Source organism: Urocitellus parryii, chromosome 11 (assembly GCF_045843805.1).
Source record: "Urocitellus parryii isolate mUroPar1 chromosome 11, mUroPar1.hap1, whole genome shotgun sequence".
NCBI lineage: Eukaryota > Metazoa > Chordata > Mammalia > Rodentia > Sciuridae > Urocitellus > Urocitellus parryii.
The window spans coordinates 29,422,240-29,439,628 of NC_135541.1; the positions used below are offsets into that span (position 1 = coordinate 29,422,240).

At 34.3% G+C, this 17,389-nt stretch overlaps 1 protein-coding gene and 1 non-coding gene across 2 annotated transcripts in view; both read right to left on the minus strand.

Annotated features, from left to right (window-relative positions):
* Positions 1–17,389, minus strand: part of Zswim5 (zinc finger SWIM-type containing 5) — a 180,757-nt gene that overhangs the window by 140,309 nt on the left and 23,059 nt on the right. The gene's annotated exons all lie outside the window — the stretch shown is intronic.
* On the minus strand, positions 549–654 carry LOC113189174 (U6 spliceosomal RNA). Its single transcript, XR_003301621.1, has one exon. It is a non-coding gene; the product is annotated as a U6 spliceosomal RNA (small nuclear RNA).

Consider the following 17,389-nt stretch of genomic DNA (forward strand, 5'->3'; position numbering starts at 1 on the left):
CTGTTACTCAATTCTTCATTTGAAAACCACCTGGCAAAACCTTAATTCTAGAACTATCTATGTTCTCTATGTTGGCACTTAAACTAGAAAGCAGTGCTAAACAAAAACCATACAATGAGACTAACTAATGCTACTGAGAATTCAGGTTCACAAGTTTTATTTGGGCCCACAATAATATCAGACATTCTTATTATGTTTTCTTCATCAGCTTGGTCTTCTTTTTCAGCAACAGCTATATCAAACCTCTTCCTCTTTCTTCAAACTCCACTTGTTATCTACACTTGGATGTTTCACATACATTTCAAATTCAACACGTTGAAAACTGAATTCAACATTTTTTCCATCTAAAATAACCCCTAATCATCCAAATACATTTGTTCTTTCTCCAGCCCCCTCATCTTGGTAAATGGCACTACCATAAGGCCAGAAATCTGGCAATCATCCTTGTTCCAACTACTGCCTCATACTTAATAAGTCATGTTGACTACTTCCTATATATGCTTCCTATATTTGGGTACCAAGTATCCCAAATCAATATTTTCTTTTTATTTTTTAATGAAATGCTAGTAAATGTGTGTGTTGTCCATGCACAGGGGCCATGCTAGTCTCTCTGTATGTTTCCAATTTTAGTATATGTTCTAATGAAGGGAGCACTCAAGATTCTTTTCTCTTTTTTTAATTGATTTTATTTTTTAAATACATGATAGCAGAATGCATTACAGATCTTATTACACATGTAGAGCACAATTTTTCATATCTGTTTGTATATAAAGTATGTTCACACCAATTCATGTCTTCATACATGTACTTTGGATAATGATATCCATCACATTCCACCATCATTGCTAACCCCCTGCCACCTCCCTTCCCCTCCCACCCCTCTGCCCTATCTAGAGTTCCTCTATTCCTACCATGCTCCCCCTCCCTACCCCACTATGAATCAGTCACCTTATATCAGAGAAAACATTTGGCATTTGTTTTTTGGGGACTGGCTAACTTTACTTAGCATTATCTTCTCCAACGCCATCTATTTACCTGCAAATGCCATGACTTTATTCTCTTTTGTTGCTAAGTAATATTCCATTGTGTATATATGCCACATTTTTAATCCATTCATCTATTGAAGGGCATCTTTTCTAAAAACTGTAGTTTTTGAAACCCATTCTCCTGGCCTCTACTCTAAGCATAATTCTAATTCCTTCTCCAAATTTCAGAGTTAGCATTCTAATTGGCTTAAGACCCCTAGTAGGACCTCTTTGATAGGATCCTAGGTAAACTGCCTTAACTTTATTAAACTTCTTTTAGTCTCAAACATGTTAACTCTCACCCCTAGAACTACATTCTCTATATAATTCAATATTCTCTACCTGATATGCTTTCTCTGTACCTCTTAACCTGGCTCATTCTTACTTAAATTCCATGTCTCAAATTAAACATCACTTACTTTAGGCTCTACCTTATTTTCCAGAGTAAGTAAGAACCCAAACTCATACATTAGTATAAATCAACATAATATAGAGTGGTAATTACAAGTATGAAAAGTGGTAAAATTTTTTAAAGTCTTTTTTTTTCTACCTGGAAGAATCACAGACAAGGCAACATCTGTACAGTTTTAAAGGATGAAGTGAGTTCACTCTTTCTCTCCACACACACACACACACACACACACACACACAAGGGAAGAAGTAAGCACAGTATCCAAACAGATACACAAATACATGAATGTGACAGGGCATGAGAAAAGCTTTAAGGAGGGGACAGAAGAAGGAGAGAGGATCAGGAACAAATAATTTGGTGTTGTAGTAAAATAAAGCACAAGAAAGTAATAGATCCTCTTCATACTTAACGATGGTGATCTGCAGAACATCTGTTTCAGAATTACTGGGCATTTTAAAAAACATACTGATCTTTAGGTTTCATCCTGGATCTAATCAATCAGAATCTCTGGAGTTGTAAGCCCAATAATCTGTAATCTTACCAACAGCCCAAAAGATCTTATGCCCATCAGTTCAAAATTTTTTTAATAGAGGGAAACTGACCTTGGTCCTAAAAACAGTCATTTAAGTAGTTTTATTTTTTATATAAATGTGAAGACAGAAAAAAGTTCCTGTTTAGTCAATAGGGACTAGCAAAAATTTTTAAGGCTCTAGAATAAATAACACACCTTAGACCCCTCCCTCCCTAGTTAACAGGGATGATTAACTGGCTTAAGCAAACCAAGGTAAACCAGGGGAACAACACAACAAGTTTTTTACATTGGAAGGCAGAAAAAAAAATAGCTTAATCCTTGAGAGAATCTCATAGGAAGACACTAATTGTAGGGTCTGCAAAATGAAAAGAAACCCAAAATCAGCTAGGCACAACTCTTCTGTGACAGCAGGACCTTATAAAAGAGTGGACTAAATTGTGTGCCTGAAGTGACCAGAAACTAATAAGTGTACAAAGAAAGATACCCTGGGTCAACTGAAGCACTGAGATAGTGAGTTGTCCATGAAGTCATCCTCACTTGAAAAGACCTTACTGGTCTTTACCAAAAGCTGAACGAGTTAAATATTGCTGCCTGGGGACCAGCAGCACCAAACAGCTGAGATAAGTGTTTTGACTCTGAACCATCTGGCAACAAAAAAACAGTAGTAACAAACTGAAAGTCACCAAAATTCTTCCCTGCTGACTAGTGGAAATCAGATATACATTATGTTTAGAATCAATAAACTCTCTGAAGTTTTCAGACAACTGCAGGGGAAAGGGAAATGCCTGTATTTCAGACAAAATATGGGAAGGGATAACATTCATCTGTCTGCTAAATACAGCATCTAGGGACTTGGGTTGGTTTTAATCTAAATTAGAGAAATAAGAAATGGACTACATTTTTACTCTAAGTGTTATGAAGCAGATCATACTAGTTGCATGATAATGTGTGTAAAACATCTAGCACAGTGTCTGACTCATTGAAATTAATCTATAATAAACGGTACTCATTGCAACTGTTATTATTTTAGAGGTTAAAAGGTTTACAGTCTAAACATTAGGGAGAATGGTTACAAAAAGGAAAAAGTAGGAGAAAGATCTGAGTTTGGAAAATATTTGTCTTTAGGCATGATGATTTTGCACTGAAGAAAGACATCTAAATAGAAGTATCTGCTTGCTTAGAATGCATACATTTTTGTTTACTGAAATCTTATCCTTCTTCTACCACTGTCCAGCTCCCATTTCTGCTAACATACCCTCAATCCTTTGCAATCATTCTTGCCTTCTTCGATCCTTTAGTACTTTTATATTTCTACAATTACATTCTGTTTTATATTATAATTATTTTTCTCCACACTGTCTTGTCAACAAGATTGTGTTACTTTGGGGAAAGGAGAAACTAAATCCAGGTAGATTTTTGTTTGTTCCATAGAATTGGGCCCATAATGAGTACTTAGTAATCTATCAGCAACTATCAAGGTAAGAACCAGACCTCTTTATGAACATAAATAACATCACCTAAATACCACCATTTCTGGAATAAACAAAAGGAACCCAGGATTCTGTGTGATACTGGCAAGATCCCTGATCCTCCCTCCCCTTGCTCAACTTGCACAGGTTCCTTAATCACCTTCAGACCCTCATAATGCCTTTTATGCCCACTTAACTCCAAAGAGTTCAGTGCTCCCAGGTCATTCCTCAATGCCCAGATTCCACCCAGATTCTAATGCCCATATGTCAATATGAGCAATGAGACAAATTCTCCACATATCTCAACATTATTACACCATTTCCTTACTTTATTTTCCTCCATAGCATTTATCACCATCTGACTGTGATGTTGTCTGGGTCCTAACTTTAAGTAAGTTCCATGGAACAAATATAAAAGCCTGTTTTATTCACTGATCCAAATCTAAACCTAATATAGTACCTGGCCTATGGTATGGCTCAACAGATATTTGCACAATAAGTAGAAATGAATATACATTTCATTTGTTAACACAGTCAACAAATATTGACTGCCTATAATGTATTCCAATGACACATTTATAAATAAGAATGGCAAGATTTATATCTTCATTTAGACTCTGCAATAAGAGAAAATATTAAACACTATGTAATTATGCATAATTATAATAAATGTTTTCAAGGAAAGTATAGGAGAGGGAAACCTGACCTAGGAAGACAGTAAGGGAGAGTCCAAGCCAGACACTGAAGAAATACATTTAAGCAAAGACTGAAGGATAAAACGAATTATTTGAACAACGAAAGGTGAAAGATTTCAGACACAAAGGATGTCTCAAGACTATAAAAAGGAACACAGTTTTTTGTTTAGAAGCTTTATTTAGAAAAATTGAGATGCAATAAATTGTATTAATATAAAGCATATGACTTGTTAAATTCTGATGTGTTAAATTGGATGTAAGTTTAGACATACATCCATGAAACCATCACCACAATCCAGAGAATGAATGTTATCTGCATCCATCTTGGCATATAATTTGATTTCTTCTTGTTTTTGTTTTGGTTGGTGTTTTTGTTTTTGTTTTTGTTTTGTTTTTGTTTTTGTTTTTGTTTTTATATGTAACTGTGTAATGAATCCAGGGGCACTCTATCAGCCCTTCTAATTTTTTATTTCGAGACAGGATCTTCCTTAGCTTTCCAGGCTAACCTTAAACTTGTCATCTTCCTTTCTCAGCCTCCTGAGTAGTGGGGATTACAAGTATGTGCCACTACACCCAGTAATACGGAATTTTTATTTATTCAATTAAGATTTATTGGTACGTACCATATATATTAGATATATATTGGTATATGATCCCTGTCCTTTTATACTTCAACAGGTACCTATTCAAGAAGTAAAAGAAGGCCTGGGTAACTATGTCTGTGGAGGTAGTATCCTACAGAGCCTTGCATACCATATTTTGATTTTTATACAAAGAGCCACAGGTTCAAGTCATGCTTAACTTGAACAGGAAGCCATTCAAAGGTTTTAAGTAAGATAATGGCACGGTTACATTTGTCTTTTCAGAAAAATCATACTGACAGAAAATGAAGAACATGTAACAGAAAGTCAAGAGTGGTTTCTGGGGGAACCTGTTAGGGAAATGTAATAATCCTGGCAAAGAGATGATGAAAGTTTGGCAAAGGGTTGTGGTGGCAGAGAGGACAAGTTTTAGAATGATTTAAGAGATAATTAAGAAGCAAAACCATAAGAACTTAGTGATGTGTTAGATATAATGAGACTAACCTTGCATTTGTGATCCTCCTGCCTCAGACTCCCAGGTCTCTGGATTATAGGTATATGCCATCAAGCCTGGCTGATTCTTAGTTTTCTTGCTAAACAATTATCTGAATGTGATGTTACTTCCACAAAGGAGACTTTAGAGGAGAAAGACTTGGGTGGAAAGCATAAGTTCAGTCTTAGATATATCAAGTTTGATGGGTTCAAAAGATATCCAGAAGGCAGTTAATTATACAAGGTTGGGTAGACTAGGAACAGGAGGCAAAGGTGATTGAGAAAGACTAATTAGGCAAATAAAAGAAATAATAAGTACCAAATTGGAATGAAGTAAAACAACTATCTCTATTCACAAATGACATGATCTTACATACAAAAAATCCTAAGAAATCCACACAAAACTATAAGAGGTAATAAAAATGTTCATTTAGGAAGTTTACAATATTCAATACAAAAAATCAGTTGTACTTATACATATTTCTAATGATTGATACAAAAATGTAATTAATAACAAGATAAAGAACCTTACCATTACACCAGAAATTTCCCTCATGTCCTTACCAGTCAAATAGTCTCCTCCAGAGACAATCATTGTTTTGATTTTTTTAAAACCACTGATTAAAATTTTGCTTATTCTAGAACTTCATATAATAAAATTTAAAAATACATATTCTTTTGAGTAGAGCTTTTATCATTCAGCATTTTTTTCAAGACATATTCATGCTGTGTACATCTGTAGTTATAGTTTGTTCCTTTTAATTAATGAACAGTAGTAGTTCATTGTATGAACATACTGGATTATTTAACAATTCTCTTGTTCAAGTACAACTAGGCTGTTCCAATTTGGAGCTAGTATGAGCAAAGTTACTATGAACAATTTTGTACATAATTTTGTTACTATCAACAATTTTGTTGATGTTGTTAAAATAAACTTTATTTAACTTGGGTAAATATTTAGAAGTAAAATTCCTGGGTCATAAAGTAAGTATATGTTCAGATCATTTTCCAGAAAGGTTATATTATTTTATATTCCTAATAATAATATATGTCTGAGGGCTGGGAATGTGGCTCAAGCGGTAGCGCGCTCGCCTGGCATGCGTGCGGCCCGGGTTCGATCCTCAGCACCACATACAAAACAAAGATGTTGTGTCCGCCGAAAACTAAAAAAATAAATAAAAATTTTAAAAAAATAATAATAATATATGTCTGAGACCTTTTTTTTTTTTTTTTTTGATGGTGGTACTGGGAATTGAACACATGACCTCATGCATGCTAGGCAAGCACTCTACCACTGAGAACATCCTCACATCCTTAACAATATTTGGCTTTTTAATTTTAGCTAGAGCAGTGGGGATGTTGATTGATATTTCTCTAATGATTAATGATGTTGAATGCTTTTCCATGTGTTTATTAGCAATTTGTGTTTATTTAATTAATTTATTTATTTATAATACTAGAAATTGAACCCAGGAGTTCACATAAGCCAGGCAAATGCTTTATCACAGAGTTAACTCCCAGATATGTATATAATACTTTTTTGGGTGGGGGGATTGAATCCAGGAATGCTCTACCACTGAGCTATATCTCAAGTCCTTTTTATTTATTTTGAGACAGGATCTCACTAAGTTGCTGAGGCTAGCCTTGAATGTGCAATCCTCCTACCTCAACCTCCCAAGTTGCTGGGATTATAGGCATGTGCCACTGTACCCAGCCAAATATAAAATCTTGTAAAGTGTCTGTTCATATCTTTTGTCCATATTTTATTGGATCATCTTTTTCATTACTGAGTTGTAAGCATTCTTTATATATCTTAGATACCAATCTCTTGTCAAATGTATATTTGGCAAATATTATCTCCAAAGGACAAGTATTTATTCAATGAACTACTTACAGATTTTTTTATACCTTTATTTTATTCATTTAGTTATTTATTTATTTTTATGTGGTGCTGAGGATTGAACCCAGGGCCTCGCACATGCTAGTCGGGCGCTCTACGGATGAGCCACAACCCCAGCCCCAACTTACAGATTTTTAAGTAATGCTACTGAACGCTTCTCTTTGAAATTAGAGACTCGGATTCAAATACTGGCTATACATACAACTAGTTGTGGGAGTTTGAGGAAGATATTTAACTTCTTGGGCATTTTCTTGCTTCTATAATTTAGAGATAGTACTTATCTTTATAGGTTTGTAACGATTTATACAATGAATTTCAATGCATCTAGCACATAGAAGGTCCTCAATAAATATTAGTTCTGCTCTTCTTTATTTTAGTTCCATGATAATATGGCAGTTTCCGCCTGAAATAACTGAACTTTAATTATTAGGTCTGCAAAACTCTATAAAATTCTGAATTTTCACAATAGTACAAATCACTGAGATAAAAGACCATAAAAAATTAGGGCTTGCAGGCTCGGTGGAGCATGCCTATAATCCCAGTGGCTTGGGAGGCTGAGACAGGAGGATTACAAGTTCAAGGCCAGCCTCAGGAAAAGCATGGTGCTAAGCAACTCAATGAGACTGTCTCTAAATAAAATACAAAATAGCGCTAGGGATGTAGCTCAGTGGTCCAATGCCCCTGAGTTCAATCCCCAGTACCTCCCTCCAAAAAAATTAGGGCTCATGGGAAGAGATTAATGTCTTTCTTTTATTATACTTCAGTAGCATATGCAAAATAAGGCTAAACCTAAATGTAGTCAAATCTAATGAAATTCAGCTAGAGGCTAAATTAAAAAGAAAAATGTGTAGAATTCATATTATGTTGTACTAAGAGTTATCTGCCATTGCATCTGGAAAATTTTAGTGACTTGTTATTTCACAATTGTACTGAATCCTATGTATACTAGAATTAGTTGCATTTCATCTCTTACATGAGAAAGTCATATGAAAAATATTTTAGCACCTGTGGCATACATATAATCTCAGCAACTCTGGAAGCTGAGGCAGGAGAGTCACAAGTTTGAGACCAGCTTGACAACACAGGAGGCTCTACTCATGATAAAAATTTTAAAAGGGGATGGTAGTGTATGCTCAGTGGTAGAGCACTTGCCTAGCATCTCTAAGGACCTGTGTTCAATCCCTGGGACTGAGGGGGAAAAAAAAAGACTAGGGGTGAAGTGGGGGGTGTAGCTCAGTAATAAGATTGCCCCTGGCTTAAATCGCTAATACAACAAAAATAATAATAAATTTTAACCCAACAGCATTTTTAGGGTGACAACTTTAGCTTGTTCGTAATATTTTAAGTAAGTTATACTAAAAATTTACTATAAAACACAAGTTAGTATATTTTAATTTTATAGTAAATGGAAATGGCTCACATGAAAAAAAGTTAGTATAAGTTATAATAACAAGTATACGTTAAACACACAGAACTTTTTTGCTGTTTTTTTGTTCCTATGTTTATTTGTTGTTATAAAAAATATTTCAGGTTCTGCTGAGCATGGTAGGTAGCATACACCAGTATTTCAAGCAACTTGGGAGGCTGAGGCAGGAGGGTCAAAATTTCAAGGCCAGCCTCAAAATTTCAAGTAGCTTAGTGAGACACTGTCTCAAAATTTAAAAATAAAAATAAAAAGTCTGGGGGTATAGCTCAGTGGTAAAGCAGCCCTGGATTCAATCCCAAGTACTGCCAAAAAAAAAAAAATCAGGTTCTATATCAAAATTCTGTCCTCTTAAGTAGTCAAGTTAATTCTCCTAGATATCAGTTCTTTCATTTGTAAAGTGTAGATATTATAAATTGTATATCACTCCAGAATAGACCAAATGATAAAGTCCTTATTTAGCAAAAGCTTAATAAAGTTTATAAAGTCCATATTTAGCATATAGTAAGTGCCCACTAAACATCAGTTATTTACTATTGTTGTTCTTAAAGCATGGTAGTCAAGTTTTTTGTTTTTGTTTTTGTTTTTTAATTTTCAGTGACTAGGTATGGCTTCACATTTTCTAATCTGGAGAGGTAACTGAGAATATGATAACCACTCATTTTTTAAACCAACTGGAAATCACTGATAGACATCCTTCAGATCTAGCTTAAATGTCATTTTTTTGAAGAGATGTACTTTTCATATGTTTTAATTTCTAATACATTAAATATCAATAGATATGTGTTATATAAACCGATGTTCCTTGGGGGTCCTCAGTAATTTTTAACAACACAAAGGGGTCCTGAGACAAAAATTTTGAGATTGATATAAAACACTGATTTGAAAATATGAATTCTCTTCATTTAAAGCATATTATGGTCTTTCAAACTTCTGGATGGCTTATTCTCTCTTTGCTATTTGTTTTTTTCACTTGCATTTAATTTGGGGTGTGGGTACACAGCTTAGTGGTGGAATATTTGCCTAGCATACACAAGGCCCAATACTGGGGGGACAAAAAGAATTGTGCACATTCCCTTTAAACAGTTAAAGTTGCAAAGACTAACCACAACACTAGTATTTCCTTTTTCTTTCTTTTTACAATAAACTAGAATCCCATCAACTCAATGAGGGTTGCACTATTTACCCTATTCTATAGAATAGGGTAAATAGTTTACAAATAAATTTTCTGGTACTATGATTACTAACAAATACATTTTATTTGTAAGACTTAAATTTTTCTATTAAGTAAATCTGCAGTGCTCCACTAAAGGGAAAAGTATTGGGAAGCATTGCCCTGATATTATCTCATTGATCCATCTCCTCCCATTTTTAACTATTGCCACTACCTTTGCTTACCTATTTCACCTCATAATTGTCACAAATTTTATACCAAATCTTCTGCAAAAAAAAAAAAGTGGAGTGTGACCATTATGTGATGCTTTTTAAAAAAAAATTGTGTTGGCATCACTCAAAAATCATTTATTACTAAACTATCTTTGGTGCACGCTTAGGATGCTCAGAAAACAGAGCTGCCAAGAAGATTCTGCACCTCTAACATTGGTTTCATTATCTGTCCCCTGTCCTCAGCACCACTCATGTAAGACAAGTTTACTGTTAGTATTGTAATGCTCTCTTAACAAAGCATGTAAACTATACTGAAATCTGTAAGAGGGATAGGAGATGTAACTCAATAGTAGAGTGCTTGCCTAAGTGCATGCACGAGATCCTGGGTTCAATCCCCAGCCCTGCAAAACCAAAACCAAAACTATATTATGCATATAAACATTACCAGTTATGAGATAGCTTCCTAATTAAAAAAAAAACTCAACAGTAACATGATGGCTGTAAGATGGTAAAATATTAAAACTGAGCAACATCTGTATGTATGCATATGTATGTTTGTGTGTGTGTGTGTGTGTGTGTGTGTGTACATGGCTATTTTATTTCATTTTAAAGGTAAAGGTTCTACAAAAGCATTTTAAAGGTTACGAAAAACACTATATGAGCCTATTTATATAACACTGTATGCATGAATTACTGCACCCATATACTAAGAAAGCTGTTTGGCATCTGCAAAAAATGTCTAAATTTTTACCTTTTCCCTCTGAGCTTTTAAAATGAGTAATTAAAAAAATAATAAAGCTATTTTAAAAAATAATTATTTTCTAATCCATAACAGTCATGGAATTAATCATATTCCCTCCTGTCTCGCTCAAAAACAAACTAAATCACATTTGAGAAGTAAACATTAAGGTCCTAAGAACAAGTATCTACATAAATTAAAAAATAGTTTTAATTTTAGAAAGGCATGTTATACACTCAAAAAAAAAAAAGATGGTGGCCCTGAAATGACTTCTTATCAAATTTAAAATGACTGAATAATTGCCAATATTCAGCACAGTACTGAATTTATATTCTTTCACATGCTTATTGAAAAATAATTACATTTATAACAATACAGCAATTTTTAAATTTTGTAATTTTAGAAATCACATATATTTTTCATATCTACTTTAAATGTTACACTTTTTGAGAGGAAAAAAATACATTGAACAATGTAAAACTAAGAAATTTCAACATAAAGATTTATTCAATTAACTGTGTTGTTACTTACTGAAAATTTTTGCCACTGCATCAACTACCCTGTGTTGGCTTCCAGATTAGCCCATGTTCCTGCCTATGTTTTCAGTTCCCTAAAATTACATTTTCTTTAAAAAATTAATAAAATGCCACATACATTCTTCTGTTGTCTTTTCAACAAGATCTGGCACTAACCACAGCAATTAAGACTTGCCCCCAAAATTAATTTGATGTTGAAAAAAATTAGTTTATGGTATTTCTTTGTTATAAGGTCAGAAAGTCAACTGAATTTGTTACCTCCAATAGCATGTGTCCAACAAAAAATTAAAACTGATATTGGGCCTAATTTTTAGGCCTAAACATTTGTTTTGACACCTTCAAAACAATTCCAAACTGCAGGGGAAAATCTACTTATAAGAACATATTCATGGGGCTGGGGTTGTGACTCAGTGGCAGAGTGCTTGCCTAGTATGGGTTCGAGTCTCAGCACTGCATACAAATAAATAAATAATAAAATAAAAGGTCCATCAAAAACTAAAAATATTTTTTTAAAAAGAACATATTCATGAATGAACTCAAATATAATGATCAAAATAAAGGAAAGATGATCCATTCATTGCTAGAGCCAAAATGTGGCTCATAGTTTTGAAAATAAACAAATATGATTCTGGCTGTAATCCCAGCTACTTGGGAGGCTAAGACAGGAGGACTGAAAGTTTGAGGCCAGCCTCAGAAATTTAGTGAGACCTTGTTTTAAATTTTAAAAAAAAATTTAAAGGGTTGGGAATGTAGCTCACTGGCAGAGTACCCCTGAGTTGAATCCCCAGTATCAAAACAAAAAAACAAACAACCCCCCAACCCCCCCCCAAAAAACAGCTTAAAAATTCTGTTTGGGGGCTAGTTTGAACTCTAATCATTGAGCATGGTCTAACTATAATTGATAGTTTTGCAGCAAATAAACTACACAAATAAGAAACTGCTAATATCAAAACAGAACTTTATATTTTAACAAGAACTTTAGATACATAATCTTCTGCAGCTGAACTCTTTCAGGAAAAAATATCCTCCCATAAAAGGAGCTATTAAAAATTGCTGCAAACCTCTCTTACAGCATGTCCTCATAACCTTACCAGGATTGCTAAGATCACAGAGTTTACAATAGTTATTAAACAAACCACATGGTTAGATTATAACTATCATAGCAAATTTTATAAACCAGTCTTGGGTAAAACTTTCAAACATTGCACTTCTTTTCTTCCCTTGTTAAAACTGACTGCTTTTTACCAAATTCAGAAAGTAAGCTAAGAGTATCTAAAACTTCTATGGGAGGATCATAAAGGCAAATAAAGATAAATAAAATCAGCCCATTTATTATAAAATTTCCCCATTTATAAAAGTATCTGTTTGGTTTTTCTATCTATACCACAAAGTAAATTCTTTCTTTCTGTTAAAATGTATAACCATCACCAAATTAAACCATCTTGTACTACAGAAAAAAGGTCAATAAATGCTTAATAATATGCTTAATATTTAATACACAAATACTTAATAAATTCACAATATATGAAGTGAATATATTGAGCTCAACTACAGAGTTATTTTTCTGGTATAGTACTGCTAGCCAGTTACAGGTGTCTGTGCGTTAAAGATGTGATTGATATAAGAGAAAATAAGAATGAATTGATGTTCTTAAGATGATAAAGCTATATACAAAATCTGTCTGAAGTTTTTTATTTAAAGAAAGGAAACAATTTCACTACATAATTTTTTCATTTAACTGATTTTTTTTTGCCTTTCTCAAAACATTTTTTAGTACTTAGAATTGTTCATTTATTTTTCACTATGCAAAACTAAATGTAGCATAGTGTTTAAGACCTTAGACACAGGAACCAGACCTCCTGTGAGACAGAAAGAAGAGCCTTATGTTCCCCAAGAGGTACTTTAAAAATTTTTCTTTCTTCTATATTTGATTGCCATAGCTGCCCCAATCACCTCCCCCACTAAAAGATTTGCTTTGGCTGTGGCACTTTGGGTCATGGCAACCACCTCAGATTACTCCACCTCCTCTGCAGCCAGATATCCCCACTCTGGTCTGTGAGGATCTCCTCTCTTCCCCAAAACTAAGCAGAAAGACTACAGTAAGCCACAGGATACTATAAGTATGACTGAGCCTGCCTTTTTTTGGTCTATATAAGCAGCCTTCCCCTCAACCTTATTGAAACAGTTTGTGTACTGCTTCCTTTTAAATTGCAATGTAAGTCCTAATTAAAGCCTCTTTCAGAGAGTTTTATTTAGCCTATTCATGATTCCTATCTTGAGCTGGTTGCGCTAAGAGCTGGTAATGTGAAAGGCTCTTGGCACTGAAATCAGCCAGCAGCCAAGGATGGTTACACTGAGGGGCCTAGCAGACAGAGAAATGGCAGGGAATGATGGAGAGCTGCTGGCTCTGCATATTTTAAGAGTTTCAAAGAATTCCCATTAGCTGCTGGTTTCAGCTGCTAAGGTTAAGTGGGGAGAGCTGCTAACACTAAGAACAGAGAGTCTGGTATTTAAAGCTGCTAACAATGAAGGAGCTGCACTTTGCCTATTTGTGATTTCTATCACACTTGAATTACAGAACCTACAGCAGATCGGTAACACCAGGGTTCTAACTCAGTTTTCCCACTTAACTAGGTATATGAACTTGGACAAGTTTTGTTTGTTTGTTTGTTTGTTTGTTTGTTTTAAATCTGGGCCTAATTTCCTCATCTGTAAAACTCGGAGATTAACACTACATACCCCAAAAGAATGAGGATTAAATAAATTAAAACTTATTAAATAAGTAGCACAGTGCCTGACACATAGTAAATACTATTTGTTAATCTTTAATATTGTTTTTGCTATTTTTGTGTAAATAAAAAGTAAATTAAATGCCAATATTTACAAAGCTTTAAGAATTAGAACACTTCAAGTAACAAAGGCAATAGTCACTGTTTTAAAAAACCTTCAAAATTTTATCCTGTAATTTGAATAACCAAATATTATTTAAAATGAAATTAAGAAGTATACATTTGTACTGCTGATAACTTAACCTTTAAAATGAACATGAAATAAAACTAAAACATTCAAAAATAAATTTTATTCAAATAACTACATATTTGAAATGTTAGCTAAAGAAAACATTCTCTAAAATAACTCAAAGCAAAAGAAGTAATGGTAATTAATTAAAGATTAAATATTATATTTATTTATTTTTATTTTCAATCATAAACTTGAAGAAATGTTGTCAAGTACAGCTCCAATAATTTTTTATTTATTTATTTATTTTTATTTTTATTTTTTTTGCTATAGATGAGCACAATACCTTTATTTTGTTTATTTTTATGTGGCGCTGAGAATCGAATTCAGCGTCTCACATGTGCGAAGCAAGCACTCTACCACTGAGCCACAAATCCAGCCCTCCAATAATTTTGTTTATGTATCATTTGGGAATAAGTTTATCAACATGCTGCTTCATCACCCTATAGTTTTTGTATATTTCCTTCAAATGAGGATATTCTTGGGCTGGGGACAGAGATCAGTGATATAGAGCTTGTCTAGCATATGCCAAGGCCCTGGGTTCAATCCCTAGCACCACAAAACAAACAACTAAAAAAAAAGCAAATAAGGACATTCTCCTACATAACCAAAAAAAAAAAAATCAAAATCAGAAATCAACACTGAAATGTACAATCCCCATAGACCACATTCAAGTTTCGTCAATTGTCCCAATGATGTCTCAAAAAGGATCCACTCCAAAGTCATATAGTCATTTAGGTTTTGATCTCTTTACTCGCCTTCAAGCTGGAACTCTCTTAGTTTTTCCTTGAATTAACTCAGGGGCACTCAACCACTGAACCACACTCCCAGCCCTATTTTGTATTTTACTTAGAGACAGGGTCTCACTGAGCTGCTTAGCATCTCACTTTTGATGAGGTTGGCTTTGAACTTGCAATCCTCCTGCCTCAGCCTCCCAAGTTGATGGGATTACAGGCGTGTGCCACCATGCCCAGCTTTCCTTGACTTTTATAAACAATACTTTTAAAGACTAGAGGCTAGTTTTTTGAAAAATAACCCCAATTGTTGTCTATTATTTCAAAAGGATTAGATAAAAGTTATGCATCTTTAACAGAAATATCATAGAAGTGGTGCTATATTCTTATTGTATCCTATCAAATGGCATACAATTAGAATTTGGCCTATTACTGGTAAGGTTAATTTTGCTTATCTGACAATAGTGTTTGCCAGGCTTTCCTATTATAACATGTTACTCTTTTTCCACTTATAGTTAAAATATCTCATGGAAAGCTATATTCACATTATACAAATATACACATGAAATTTTCAAATTACTCATTTCTTATAAATAACATAATGACTACATGAGTTTCTCTTTACTAACTGGATTATATCCATTACTATCATAATTTGGTGCTCAATTTGTCCCACATTTGGCCAGTGGGAACCCCCCACAAGCTAGTTTTTGTGATCTTGTGACATGATTCTTTAAGAACTTCCATGCTTTGTGACACTAGAACATATTCAGGGCTTTCTCTGCCCCAACTCCTAGATTGAGCCAGCTTTCCAAGGAGCTCCCATTCCTTTAGTAGAGAAAAGCACTTAAAACCAAGATCTGAACATTAGGTATGCTTACTACCATTGGGATAGCACTGCTCCCAGGTCCTCTGAGAGAACAAAATTTTATATATATGTATGTATGTGTGTGTGTGTGTATATATATATATATATATATATATATATATATATATATATGTGTGTGTGTGTGTGTGTGTATACATATACCTTAAAAAATACACACACACACACACACACACACACACACACCCCACAAGTTAACATAGGTATCTCCAATTACAATCCAGTATCTCAAGGTTCATTCCAGCTTATCTCCCTGTCTATATTTTAGCACTCTTCTGATAGTGAGAAGCCTGGCTTTTGTTGGCTTTTAGTACTGTACTTAGTTGATCAATACTAGAAAGTAATCTATTTTCCATTGCTACCACAACCCCCTTCCTTAAGAACACTCTCCTCTCTCTCCTTAGATAGAGCCTACACCCACTTTTGCTACCTCCTGACATGCCCTGCTCACTCCACTTGAATTCTAATACCCCATGCCTTTGTGGCCCCCCACACCTCTATGCAAAAGTCATCTTCAACTCTTTCAGACTCCATGTGGATACTCTTCTTATTCCAGTTAAGTTTACATCTATACTAGGCCATTGTTCCAGATGAGCTCTAATACTCTCTTGAATTCAGGCTCTTGCCATTCTCCCTTCTCCTCTGTTCCTTTTCTCTCGTTTTCCCAGGAATGTACTGAATGTTCCTGAATTTTTCAGGGAGGGAACTCAGAAGAAAGAAGGGAGAATGGTTAAGGGTTCAGGGACTAAAGACAAGAGGGAAGAGAACAAATATCATTTATGATAACTTAACACTGGCTACTTTGCTACATAATGATTCCTTTTGTTCCCAAAACCTATGCAGAAAATAAGGAATAATCAATACAAGAAATAATAAGGAGGAAATAAAGAATATGATGCTGAAAAAAAATATTTTCATATATATATATATATATATATATATATATATATATATATATTACATTCTTGTTTTTACTTATATATCCAACCATTAAGAATTACATAGATTATAACAAGGTCAGGCCCTTTTTTCCACCTGGTAATTGAGGAAACACATACACACACTATACATGCAAGGAATTTAAAGTTCTTAAGCTGTAGGCAATGCAGAGTGGCAAAAGAAATTCCTTTGACCCTACAACCAAACCCTACAACCCAAACTGTAAAATCAATAATGGTTAAAATTAGAGAGGGATATACTTCATTAGAAAAACTTCTCTTAATTATGAATTTTGTTAAGAGGGAGACAAGAGCCTGAGAATATTCTCACTGCCCTTCAGGGAGACTGAGCAGTCAGGTGCTACTTGATACCAAAGGATAATCAACTCTATAATACATCTTTATATCACTTCTCCCCCCTTCCCTGTGTCACTTCATTTTCTCTGACTCTTGCTTCCCTAGAACTGCATTCCCTAATGACATAATAGCACATTAAAAAAGTATTTCCCAGGGCTGGAGATGTGGCTCAAGTGGTAGCGCGCTCACCTAGCATGCATGAGGCACTGGGTTCAATTCTCAGCACTACGTAAAAATAAAATAAAGATATTGTGTCCACCTAAAAA